The following is a 13864-nucleotide window of genomic DNA, read 5'->3' on the forward strand; positions in this document are numbered from 1 at the left end:
TTGCTTCAGCTAGGTGACCTAAAAATGTCATCTTCCATGAAATTTCAGCACAACTGTAAATAACTGTTTATGCTACAAAACCAGGCTCAGCCCTACCTGTCAGCCACTTCCATTGCACACTGGAGAGGACACAATGAGAGGGGAGCAAGAAAGGCATTAGAATCCCCAAACTTTTTAAGGGCAAGCATCAGGACGGTGTCCCACACACCAGGATCTCTGCAGGGCTCCACAGCGTGACTGCGGTTTGGCTTAACAGGCAGCTGGAGGCAGCAGGGATGGATGGGATGGAGCAGAAGCCAACAGCGACAACCTTTGTTAGGTCTCCTTGGTCTCCATAGTAAATGGGTCTATGAAATTCCAGCTGCTCAGAGCCAAGAGATGTCCACAGACATCCTACACAGCAGTGGAGACCTGCTCCTGGTCCAACCTGGTCTTCTAACATCACACTGCTCCAACCCAGACAGCCCTGCTGCCCTTCGCTAGAGCTCAGGGCTGGAACACAGAGATGAAACCCACAGTTTTTGGGCTTTTGCAAATCCAGCAAAACTGTGATTTATCACATTTCCTCCAGCCATGTGAAGTATGATATCCTTGCATGTGGCACACAGCTATTTTTGCATACTGTGAAGCCCAATTCTGTCCACAGCAGGCATTCATAAAACACTGCCACACGCACACTTGCGCACACGTGCTCGTGTACCAACAGAAAAAATAAACACTGGGGGCATATTAAAGGCATAAATCCTTTGTATGCAAAGGAGAAGGAGCTTTGTCACTGGCTGTACAGTTTGCTCACGAACAGTCTCTCAGCTGTGCCCTGAGACATGGAAGTCAAACTCCACGGCCATTTCTGTAGGTTTGTAGAAGACAGCTCTGCACAACTTGCTCTTCAGTGTCCCAGAGAACGGCGTTCCCACCAATGCTCTTTGTCACTGCTCTACAAAGATGCTCTGGATGGAGAAAAAGCTTCAGAAAGAGTGGTGAGGCACTGGAACAGCCTGCCCAGGGAGATGGTGGGAGTGGGCCGAAGGTTGGACTAGATCATAGAATCATAGAATCACAGAATCATAGAATCAGAGACAGATTAGGATTGGAAGGAAGCTCAGAGATCATCTACTTCCAATCTCCTTGCCATCGCAGGGTTGATCTTAGTGGTCTTTTCCAACCTTAATGATTCTATGATTCTGTACTGTCCCCCTGAACAACCTGCTTTGTTTCCTGTCTAAAATAGGAGCTTGTCTTCAGGAGCAGCAAGGCCAGGCCAGGCTGACCTGGCTTTACTGCAGGAGGAGCATGCTGCTGGAGATGGACTGAAGCTGCTCCCACTCAGTGCCCATTGCAGTACATCAGCGTGATTAAGGATTGCCTATTTTCAGCCTGCTGGGAAGACTTCTGAGAAAGGATGGGAAAAACACTGTTGCCAGTGCATGCTTCTCAAGGTTGGTATATTCAGAGAGAAAATACTGACATCAGGATCAGCATCAGCACTTCTGCATAATGATGTCAATGTGTTGCCCTGGCCATTTTATTTATCATTTACCAGTGCTGGGAGCCCATCCACATCCACAGGCTGCTTCCAAAGCTGTGATGGCTCACACATCAGCTGAAGGGCATAGGGGTGGGGACAGTTGTGTCATTTGGCCAGGATGAGGTCTCTGGGCTCTCCCAGCCCCAGCTGTCCCAAGCTGCTCCTGGGAGCTGGGAAGAGCCACATGCACACATCCTGCCACCCCAGCTGCCAGAGTATTTTCCTATTTTGGAAACAGCTTACTAACCAGGATGGCTGTTAGTAATGCTTCCTCAGCTGAGCATTTTCCTTGCTCAGGTGTAACAAGAAGGACCAATTGTTGGCATTGCCTGCATGATCAGTGCACTAGAACAGAGCTTATCCCTCCAGATAGTGCTTAGTGCTTATCTGCACTTCCACATCCAAATAAGCACATCCAGTGCTCATAGGAGCAGCTGCACGCATGGACCTGACTGCTACCATTTGTCTGAGTTTGTCTTGTTTGCAAAAGGAAACCAGGAATATTTAATTTTGGGTCTTCAACCGAGTCTTCTAAGTACACTTAACTTCACATTGAATTTAAATGCAATGGGAAGTTTTATTATGGCAAATAAATGCCAAATGATTTCTATATTAGGAACATAATTACAGAGGAATTAACTCTGATGGCAAAGAGAAACCCATTGTTAACAGAGCTGGTAAACTCCAATAAATATGTGCTAATGATCTTTCTGTCTTCACACTCACTTACAGGAACCTCCATCCTTTCAAACCTAAATACATGCGTTGCTACCAGCAACTTGAATGCTTTCTGTGCATCCCCTCCTGCGTGTGAGTGCTGTGCCAGCCAGCAACAGACAACAGGGGACACTTAATAGCTACCTCTGAAGAACTGAAGCCACATGTTTCCATCGTGCTTTTTCTCTCAGCCATTATTGCGTGCACTGCATGAAATTCTCCAGCACTCTGGGACACTGATGCTAAGCATGGACCCCACAAAGCTTATGTATCCCAGATGCTGGGACATCACTGGGAACAGTCACAGATGGGTGGCATCTGCCCAGGCCCCAAAAATGGCCCTCAGCCCCACCATTGGGTCCATATGTCCCAAATGGTCCCCAGCACCATCACTGGCTCCATAAGCTATGGGAGACTTGCCCTGAAGGCAGACCAGGTGTCTCTTATCATCAGTTTCTTTTTAAAGTAGTTCAGAGGAGCAGAAAACACATTTTCCCAAGATGCAGAGGATTGCAGGTTATTTTTTGTGCAATGGGCTCTGGAGGATGTTAGCACCTCAGTTAAGGCAGAGAATAATTCAAGCCCCATTCAGCTATGAAAGGGGATCAGTGAGAATGCTAAGGGCTGGTTCTGCTTTGGGACAATCCCTGTTGAAGGAAGGAAATGCTGGGTCACCTCCATAGCTGGGAATTGAAGTCAGATGAGAATTTTTGAGTAAGACAATGTCATTCTCAGGGCAGCCTCATGCACATACCTCCATCCAGTTCCCACCTGCAAGCAGCCCCACCATCCTGCTTCCCCAGCACCAGGAGGCAGGCAAAGGGTCATGGAAATCTGTTCCACAAGAACAACCTCAAACTTTGCCTGAAATAGGGGATAATAAAGGATTTTCAGGAACGACATCTACTTATCTACAGCCCAAGAAGCAGAGAGCTTATAGAGCACATTAGGAATTATTTGCTTCTCTGTCTAAAGAAGGATTTTCACAAGATAAATAACTTTGCCTAGGTGTTCTGGAGCCCACTTCATCCTAATGTCATTGAACTTGTTTTTGATTAGCTGATTTAAGTAATTCTTACTAAATGTTGCTCAGTTGCAAGGAATCAAAAGGCAAGCATCTCAAATATCACCTGCTGTGCCTCATCAGGTGTGATAATAGCACCGATTAAGTGAAGTGCCTTCAATGCAGAGAAATCACAGTGCTGCGCATGTGGAATCAAGATACCTGAATACTTCTGAGCTCTCTTGGGCGTGAGAGCGAGTTCAGCTCCAGACTTGAGCTGAATACAGAGTGGGAGCTGTCTCAGCATCAAGGAGAAGAGGTCTCCTAGTCTATAGCTCCTGGGTTTTCACCCAGTGCATACTGAGGCTTTAAACTTCTGGAGATTTGCCATGGACCGCGTCCATTTTGTGAGACGGAATGATCTCGTCTCTTCTGAAAGAGAAATTCACTGTTGTCTCACTCTGCTTCTTCTAATTAAAAAACAAAGTATTTTCGACAATACTTAGATTTACTCTGTATGAGACAGAATAGTGAGCTAAGCTCTGTTCCCATGGATGCTGGGGATAAATCTGATGTGACTCTATGGAGCCAAACAGCTCTTCAGCTCAAATCAAGTGCCCTTAAGTTATGGCTTGTACCAAGTGAAGAGGTTTTCCATTAATTTTCTTATACAATTGCCTTTTTTTTTTTTTTTTTCCTAGTGAAAAAGCCTCAGCTAAATAGAATTTTTCTAAATTTACCATTTATTTTTCTTGGAAAAAAAAAAATACCAATTATTGCATATTGTATCTAATCCATTGGGACCTTCACCTTTCTACTTCTTCAATCCTCATCGGATCCATCAGTGCGTATTTTAAAAGTATAAAGTTAATGCTTTCAGCATGCGAGTACCATATAATGCAACTCTTCTCAGAGATGTGCTCATAATTCAGCAAATTGAACTTTCCCTGAGAAGCTGTTCATAAAGATACCCAGCTAATGGCCATTTCAGACAACATTATGCCATCAACCGCTAAGAAGCAGCCATGGAAAATCCACAGAAATGGACGCTGGTTAGATTCTCCAGATGATAGATCCCATTTTCAAAGACAGTGAAACAAACAGCAGTAGACCTTTTGGGTTTTTTTTTTGTTTTCTTTTTTTTTCTTTTCTTTTTTTTCCCAGAAAAAAGCCTCTGGCATGACAGCTGAGAGAATCTCTATTCTGCAATATTTGCCCCTGTTCGACATTATCAACCTTGAGTGGCTCCCATGCAGGCAGAGGGCAGCATTAGCAGGGAACCAGAGGGTCTGCATGCACTTTAATTGGAGCCCAGTAACAATGTGAAGACAGAAGTCTAGAGCATCTTCCCAGTGTTCCCAGCATCTCTCATCTGGGAACTGGCCTGTGTTGCACCCACAGGTATGCTGGTATAAGGAACTGCAGTAAGAAATAATGTGAGTGGTTTGGTTAATTTTATCTGCAGTAGCTCGGCAGGACTCAACCATTTCATTAAGACATGGCCCTGATCTGCTTTTCCTTTCTGCCTCCCAGACCTGAGGTGAAGAATATGCAATTACAAAGTTCACTCATGTAGAGCCCTTCAATTACCAGGTAGCTACGTTGTGTTTTTTCCAAACGTTATGAGGTCCATGTGGCAGGACATGACATCTGAAGTAATTCATTTTTTATATGCTGATTAGAAGAAATTAAAATGGTTCTCAGAACATCCCAATTTGGGTGAGATCAAGCTCCTTATGACTACAGAACGTCTTTGTGGGGAAAGCATTTCATAGAATCATAGAATCATTTGAGTTGGAAGGGACCCTTAAGGACCATCTGGTCCAACTCCTCTGCAATGCTGCAGCTAAGAGCTGAGGCAGAGCTGCCTCATCTGGCAGAAACCAGCCAGGAACACCAAGGGTTTCTCTAACAGGTACCCAACAGTGTGGTTGGTGGTGTGGCAGTGAGGCTGCTGCTCACAGGATGCACACATATAGTGGTGATGGATGTTCTGGGAGGATCTGAGTGGGCTCACATCTACCCATAGCAGTCACATCTCTCAGTAGGGCCTGGGGAAGGACCTGTAGGACAGCATGTAGCTGTACCAGCGTGAAGCTGGTAGTAAAAACAAACCATGTGAAAGAAGAGCAGGTGGCTTAATCCCCAAATCCCCGTGCCTCTCTTGACAACACTCAAGCTGAGAGAAGCCCAAGAGGACAGAGCAAAGGCACTGCCTGCATGTGCCAGGAGAAGCTGCACAATATTAATTCTGATTTCCTGCTGTCCTGGCCAAAGACCTCCTGTATCTGAAGCTGCATGAATCCATGTGTTTCTGTCTTTGCCTGCATATGCCTCCTGGTGAAAAGTCTTGTGTTTTCCTCCTCCAGCAGAGGAATGCAGGCAGCCTTCCTTTTCCAGGCAGAATACAAAACAGAGAGCAGAAAATTCAGAAATGAGTGTAGAACTCTGTAACACCAGAGAAGAGGACCACAAATGCCATTTTCTGTTTCTTTCTTTTGATCTTCCTATTGCAGAAAAACAGTACTCAGTGCACTGAACTCCACACCGAGATGCACGTATACAAAAACAACACCAGGGCTCTGAGGTTTGGGCACTGTCAACATATAGGTACATAGGGCTGATTTGTTATCTGACTGCAACAACCTTTTGAAGGTACACTGATTGGCAATTTGCATATTAACAAATACATCAACATGGAAGCGGTGTCAGATGTTATGCACAGCTTTGTTCCACTCTCGAGGTGGCCTAATTTCAAAGTGGCCAGTAGGAAAAACTCATTTGTATCCTTCAGCATGAAAGATGCTCTATTGAAATAAGAATTATTAGCCTCTCTGTTGTTGGTTGTTATTGTGCACAATCAGATTGCTTCTGCCACTTCCTTCCCAAGATCTGTACTATAAGATACAGAACCTGTTTCAGCCAGATGATGTTTCCCTTACCGCACCCAGATTAGATAATTCAATCAGATTGGCCTTGCCACGTCCTCCTTAGCTCAGAAATAGGCTGCTTTCATCCAAATCAACATGTCTGCTCCATAACAACATGCAATTCCCTCTGCAAGTTGTATCTCTGCGCAGGCAATGTCCAAGTGCCTGGTCCTGGCCGGGCTTTTATTTTTCCTTGGCAATGTCCAGCATCTTTCTTCACACCAACCCAGCCACTCTACCCTACTTCTCAGAGCACTGAACTAAGAGCACCATGGCAGTGTGTCATGTAACCTTTCCTGATGATGACCTGCTGTCTTCTGGCAAAACCAGGTACTCCTTCACTATCATTTTCTGGGATGGATAACTGCTGCCAAGCACCTAAATAATTAAAGAAGTCATATCTGTTGCAATAGAGTCCAATTCAAAAAGGAAAACCACTAGTTGCTCTGGTTTTCCTTTCTTCCTCCATTTAACACCCTTACCCAAAAATCTCATCTCAACAATCAGCATGCCCAGACTCTTCCCCCAGGTTTGCTCTCAATCTCCTCCTGTTTGAGATATCCCTTACCCAAGCATAGGACCTTGCACTTGGCATTGCTGAGATACATGCAAGCCCATCTCTTGAGAACATTGGGTGGGCCCAGATGGGGTCCTGAGATCTTTCACTGCAGCACTCCTGGACTCCTTTTTTACGCTAGAAAGGTTTTAAGAGGTTTTTGCAAGTTCTTCTTGTCGTTCTTTTTTCCCCAGTTGGTAAAGAGATGAGCTCAAAAATTATCACTATTCATAGAGGTGCATTACCTGGAAGAAATCCCACTAATTGTGAAGATTTGTGTCGAGGGCAGGGTAGTGTGTAATCAGCTACTCATCTGCTCCTTAGTGCCAAACACTGAGATGTTTTGTCTGCAGAGCTGAAAGCATTCAGGCAAGACTAAAGAAACTCATTACACAGCCATCACCCTCTGTAGTGATGCTCTGAAAATAGGGAAGAGCTGTGGCAGCTGCAAGCGCTCCTCACAGCCTGAGGTGCCCCTGGGTCAGCATGAGCAGAGTGAGCCCCAGGCCTTCCTGCAGCTCCAGCCACACCATGCCATTGGCTTTTGGGCAGTCTCTGACAGTGGCAATGGCCTGGGACACAGTGCATCGCACACCAACATCTGCTGAACGCACCAGACTCCACCCTTATAAAGCTCCAGTTAAATTGAAATGGCAGAGAAGGCTTGGTGGGCCTCAAAAATCCCCAGCTCTGCACATCAGCTTGACCCTGTGCTGCCACTTTGGCCGAGAGCAATATTCTCCCTGTCTCTACCACCTATATCCTGCTTCTGTGGGACCATCAAAGAGGGGGAAAATTGCAGTATCTGCAAGCAAGGAGAATTTATTCTCCAAATGAGTGGTCAGGAGCTGGAATGGTCCAGAGAGGTGACCATCCCTGGAGATGTTCAGGAAATGTTCAGGAAATGTTTAGGTGTTGTACTAATGGACGTGGTTTAGTGAGGAAATTATTGGTGGTAGGTAGACTGGATGATCTTATAGATCTTTTCCAACCTTAATGATTCTGTGATTCTATGATTCATCTTGAGAATTCAAGGGACTTTTGACAGCCTCTGTGCCTTCAGATAGAAGTGCTCCTTCTGCATCCCTGTTTATCTCTGCAGTCACCACAAAGGATCTCCAGCAGCTTTGCCCCCCTGCTGCTAGGAGGAGGGCGAAAAACTCCTGGTATTTTTTTATTTGGAAATACTAGAGATGGAAGTCTGCCTGCTAACAGTGCCAAACAACTACACTGAGGTTAGATCTTGAAATATGCCCTGCTGCGCTGCCATGTGCTTTAGGGCCATCTGGATTACAGACTGGGCAGCCCAGGTTTCTCCTGGCCTTGTTATATTCACTGATAATAGGAAAAAGAATCTGCAACTATTAAATCTGCTTGTGGTTACAGGAGAAAATCTCCTCCCCCTTAAGTAGTCATATTGGAAGGAAGCCAGGACATGAGCTGAGTGTTTCCCCCAAGGCAATCCAAAAATATGGGTGTGCTCATCACTGCAGGAATGATTTTATTTGCAGAGCCTGCAGGTGACTTGGGCATGTACTGGCAACATCAATGTTTGGGTAAGGAAGAGAAGGGAGAGAAGCAGTCACCTTGGGGCAATGCCATGGAACGGAGTGAGGTGTGAAACTGCAAGACAGGAGCTGTGGTGTGAGGAACAGAGGCAATGGCAGGTGCTGGACACAGCCTGTAACAGTCATCTCTGCACCAACAGCAGCGCTGGCTAGTTTTTTAGCAGGTTTTCCATCCTATAGGTTGCAGTGTGGCACCAGTAAGGGCGTACACAGGTTTTGCCCTTTGCTACTCAGTCACAGAAACAGTCACATGTAGAAAATCTTTCCTGTTCCCATGAACAGGAAGGGTCCTAAAAAAACCTGGAATATGAAGTAGTCCTATCACAGCCTTCCTTCTGAAGTATTAACGTTGATTTAATACTAAAAGTATCCTAGCCAAACTGGAAAGCATATCCAGGAGCCTAACCTCCTAAAAGATGGTCTAGGAGGGAATGTATGGCTTCTCAGGCTCAGATCACCTCAGCATAAACCATTCAGCAACACTACAGACACCCCAGGACAAACGTGCCCAAGCCCTCTCCTTAATTTGGTGATTAAAGTCACTTGTGGTAGGAAGCTAAGCTAATCTCCAGAGTAGTCTTCCTCATTATCAGGTGCACCTGAACATCTCATGTACTCCTTTTAAGAACAGAAAGCAAGAGTGCCTTTGGTTTTGGATGAAGTATTTTCTTCCTTCTTGTCTTGAGGTCCTGTTGTTCAGCTGCTGGAGATGGGCCCAATCTAGAGCAGGTATGTTGTTCAAGGTATTCTTTATAAATGTGAGAGACCACTGTAAGGAAGCCTCATATGTCAGCTAACTGTTGGCGCAGGTCTAGAGGAAGGGCAAGAAGATGATCAAAGAGCTGGAACACTTCTCCTACAAAGAAAGGTTGAGGGAGTTGGGCTTTTTTAGCTTGAAAGAGAGAAGGCTCTGGAGGAGTGCTGTTTTCCAAATCTGGGAAGATTTGGTTGGTTCTCTTGTACTGTTTTGGCACTTCAGTTGCTGTGAGTTGGGTCCCCTCTCTTTGCTAGGCTGGCTGTAAATCAAGTGGGTACACACTAATTGTTTTGATGGTACCAGCGAAAGGGCTATTCCCATAAAACTGCTTCTTAATATTATGTAAAAAATAAAATTATGGCTAGCAGAAGGCTGTTTTGTTCTTTGGGGTGCTTTTCCTCAGGGCAGTGAGTTTCTTCTCCCAGACGGCTTGTTAGATTCTATGTAGGTGTGGTTAGAACTCTTATGACAAGGGATCTTCAGACCTGTCTATCAGACAGACATTGTCTACATGGGAAGATCTTGGGGGATGTTTCTCTGCGATTCAGTGGTAATTGTAACAAAAACACCCAGGTGTATTAGCAAACTGGGATCTGCTGAGTGATAAAATTAAATGAGTAATAAACTGTTTACCAGTTTGAGGCTTACTTGCTCCCTCACGTATGTGCAAGTTTGGAGCTGGTAGCTTTCAAGGATTGTGGTTGATATTGCTTACCCTGGTTAGGACTTACAAAACTCAAAGGGTTCAGCAGAGGGGAGCAGGGGAGCACCTGTACTGTAAGTTCCCCAGAAGGCTATGGAGGAATGGACATCCTTGGTGTATGGACCTGCTGAGAGCTGCAGGGGCAATGAAGAAGAGCAATTATTTAGTAAAGTTAAAGGAGATGCAGGGAAATGTCCTTCCCTTGCATTGGCTATGTCCCATGTTTTGTGTGTCATGAACCATAATTCTTTTCTATTTGTAAATGCCTCATCTGGGCTGCTGATGTATTATATTAGAGATGCTCCACCTTCTGGGAAGCTCATGACTTGGTTACTTAAACTTGCTTATGATCTTCCTCTTAAACTCATTATAGCTATAGTTATACCCACTTTATTCCACTTACCGACTATCCAGGGTGGCTTGAGTAGCCATTTTTCCTCCCCAGAGTTCCCTTTTGTGTATTTCCACAGAGAAATTGCACCTCATGTCAGCTGTTATTTTTCCCTGGTCTCCAAGCACTGTATTTCTTTGTAGCCTGTTTCTAAGTGTTTTGCTCCTTGCCCAGACCTCCTAGCTCCCAGTCAGAGGTGTTAATGCTGCATAAGTGCAGTGGGGGTGTCCCTGTTTTCCATCCTGTTGCAGGATGGCAGTTCTACGTCTCAGCTTATTAGTACTGTAGTTGTTTGAAGTTACAATAAGGTTCAACTACACCACCAAGGTCTTTTTCTACTACGTACAAACTTCCTCAAGGAGCTCAGTTGCCTTTTCTATGTTCTTAATTTTTTGGAGGGAAAAATATAAGACGTGAGAAGAAACTTTTATTTTTTGCTTCTGATTCGTGCAAAACTTTGTAGCAACAAGTGTAGGAATATTATTTGTACCACTCCATGTACATTGGAGCTTTGAGCCTAGCCTATAAGAGATGTTATCCCAGGGGAAGTCTCACATTTATCAAATTGCTAAGGTGTGCACTGGGGACTGAGGTTTTATGAGGTGATACCATACTTCTGGCACTGTTCTGCAATAGACTGGCTCCAGAACAGCCCAAGACTGAACTGGCACTGTGTTTCCTCCTCATGTAGAATCATTAAGGTTGGAAAAGTCTACTAAGATCATCTAGTCCAATCGTCAACCCATCACCACCAATACTGCCACTAACCTTGTTCCTCTGTGCCACGTCTACCCTCTTCTTGAATACTCCAGAGATGGTGACTGCACCACCTTCCTGGGCAGCCTGTGCCAATGCCTCACTGCTCTTTCGGAGAAGATATTTTTCCTAATATCCAACTTGAACTTCCCCCAGTTCAATTTAAGGACATTACCTCTTGTCTTATCACTAGATGTGTTCTTTAGTCCCAGGGCAAGGATCTGAGCTATTCCTAAAGCCCCAAATGTTTTTACATGACAGAAAGCTCTGGTTACAAAAAGGCCAAAATGAGGACAAGCATGCAGTGGCAGAACAAAGCAAAAGCCCAGATGAGCTAAAGATTTCTTTTTTTTTTTTTTCTTCCTTCACCAAAGCTGAAGCCTTGGGGATGCCACTTGACTGCACCTCCTCGCAAGGTGCAGTGATGCTCCTAGCTGGGAGGTCAGGGATCAGCAGTGGGAGAAGGTCTGCTCCTGCAAGGCAGGATTTCTTTGTTTCCTGCTCGTCAGTTCAAATGTTACATTGTTCAAGCAATTAATTGTAAAATGGAATTAAACAGCTCCTTTCATTTTCTATTGTAATTGTTTTATTGGTGGTAAACCTTTTCTGCTGCACTGCAATTCAGTGTGCATGTAACAAATGTACCAATTAACTAACTGCTTCTAAATTGACTTGCTGCAACCAAAGGGAGCTTAACCTGGCTATGACTGAATTTGAATGCTTATCCCCCTTGAGAAGGGGGGGTCAGGGCATGAGGCCAAACAAGGACACAAGGTTTGTAGTTTACTTGGTCCCCTGCACCTCTTCAGCTGCTCTTACACATGAGGCAGAGTGCTGAGTGGGGGCAGAAGCTCAGACCAAGGTTATATTTGGCACCACTGGCACAAGGCAGTGCTGTTCCCACATGAGCTCAGGCTGGCTCTACTGGTGTAATATTATGGCCTCAGGCTCACGAGATGCACAAGCCATCATCTGCGTAGTGTTTTCCGCTGTGATCTTCTGAAAGGTTGTGGTTATTTTCAGACCTCACCTTGTGAAGTCAGTGGGAGGTTGCAGGACAGATCCCTGAGTGCCTTCTGAACCCCTTTGGTGCATCAATTCCCTGAACACATCAGTAAAGGTGCACAGTCAGTGGTGCTGGAAAACAGCGGCCTGCTGAAATGCTTCCAAGCACTTTTTATTTTTACAGAGGAAGGGCACAATCCCCAAGTTGATGTCTGAATTCTCCTATGATTTAGGTGACTTTGTCCTTTGACTTTCAGTGCTCTCTGCAAGTTCCAGCTCATCAGTGCAGCTGGTGGCCAGTTCAGTGACTAGCTAATGGAGACTGGCTGTACCCATTCTGCAGTGAGATGTTTTCTCTAGCTGTGACATGAAACCCTGAGTCATGGGCATGCCTGATTCAGCTGCAGTTGGATGAACTGCCTGATCAGCTTCACCTACTGGCAAAGAGTGGGACAAAATCCAAGGAGCTGCCACTAAACCAGTGCATACCAGTGCCTGGGGCTGACATCCCAGATGTCCTGAGTCTTCTGGAATGCACTGCAGAAAGAAACAGCTCTTAGCACGTAATTCATATCCCATACTTTTCTTATCCATGCTGCCATAGCTTGTGAGAGTGTGAAGATGCTCTAGGGATGGAGACAGATTAAAGATGCAATAAGAGAAACTGCCCCTCTCAGGTCCAAGATGGTTATGTGTGAAAGAGAAGGTCAGAAAAGATGAAAGAATTCTTGATCCTGCTTGCCATCAAAGTCAACAGCAGAACTCTTAGTGACTGCTGGAAATGGGACCTTGATAAAAGTGTCTCCTGCTGAAACACTGAAGATATTTTAAAACCAAATTAATAAATAATTGGACCATCTGCATCCGTCAGTGAGTGGAGTGACACATGGAGGGTATCTGTAAGTGGAACAGGTTCAGATATGCAGATTTAAACACAGTGGAATGAATTTTTTTCATAACTAATGCAGATTTTAGTCCCCATTGCGAGTGCAGAGAGACCCTGCCTGGGAAATGGGTTGATTTCTCCTAAGAAATGAACAGGCAAATAGTGAAAGATTGTTCCTGCCCTATAGGGTGACCATCGTATTAATAAGACAAACCAGGGTCACTAGCAATACTGAGGAAATGGTTTGCCTAAGGCTGTGCAGCAGATCAACCTCTCATTTCCTGGAGCCCAGCTGGTCTTGTCTTTTTTACAGAGGACTACATTGCCTCCCATTACCACCAGGCACTTTCTGCCCTAGACTAGATAGACAACTGCATTTTAATCAGTGTCTCTCTTGGGGTTACAACAGTGGCTGGTGTTCATGTTTCACAGCAGCAATTGTCATAAAATCAAGGCCAGGCCAAAAGTTCACTGAGAGGTTGCCTATGGAATACTGAGTTTAATAACTCCTAATCTGTCTTTCAGGTGCTTTATTACTTTTTCCACCTGCAACATCCTGAGGAAATGAGTTGCCCGTGCACTGTATGTGAGTACTTCCCTTTTGCTGCCTTCAGATCTGTTATCTGGTACCTGATCATCCTTAGGGCTGGACTGGAATGAGCACTGAGTAATTGTTCCCAGTCCTTTTATTCTATTCCACATTTCATTTTATTGCCCTATCATCATTCCTTTACCAAACTAACGTGATTTAGTTATTTAGTTTCTTCCTATCTAATAGCACAGCAAAGGAAGGTGGCATATTTTTGGGGAAACTGTTTCATTTGCATAACCTAAAGATAGCAGCAACATCAGCCTTTTAAAAAAAAAAAAAAAAAATCTGAAATGGAGAGGAACATTAAGAAAGGCAATGGCAGCAAGACAAACACTTCACTTGAGAGACAGTGGGATTTATCACATATAACATGCAGCGTTCCAGTGCAGACATTCCATCTGAGGTTGTCTCCCTGTTCTCCTGATGTAGGGGCTAGCCACGACAGATGAGGACAGGGCTCATTTTATTTTAT

General features: G+C 44.8%; 1 protein-coding gene across 1 annotated transcript in view; it reads right to left on the reverse strand.

The window, feature by feature from the left end:
- MARCHF4 (membrane associated ring-CH-type finger 4) overlaps window positions 1-13864 on the reverse strand; it is an 81206-nt gene that overhangs the window by 26945 nt on the left and 40397 nt on the right. The window lies entirely within an intron of this gene.

The sequence above is a fragment of the Lagopus muta genome, chromosome 8, assembly GCF_023343835.1.
Source record: "Lagopus muta isolate bLagMut1 chromosome 8, bLagMut1 primary, whole genome shotgun sequence".
Lineage (NCBI taxonomy): Eukaryota > Metazoa > Chordata > Aves > Galliformes > Phasianidae > Lagopus > Lagopus muta.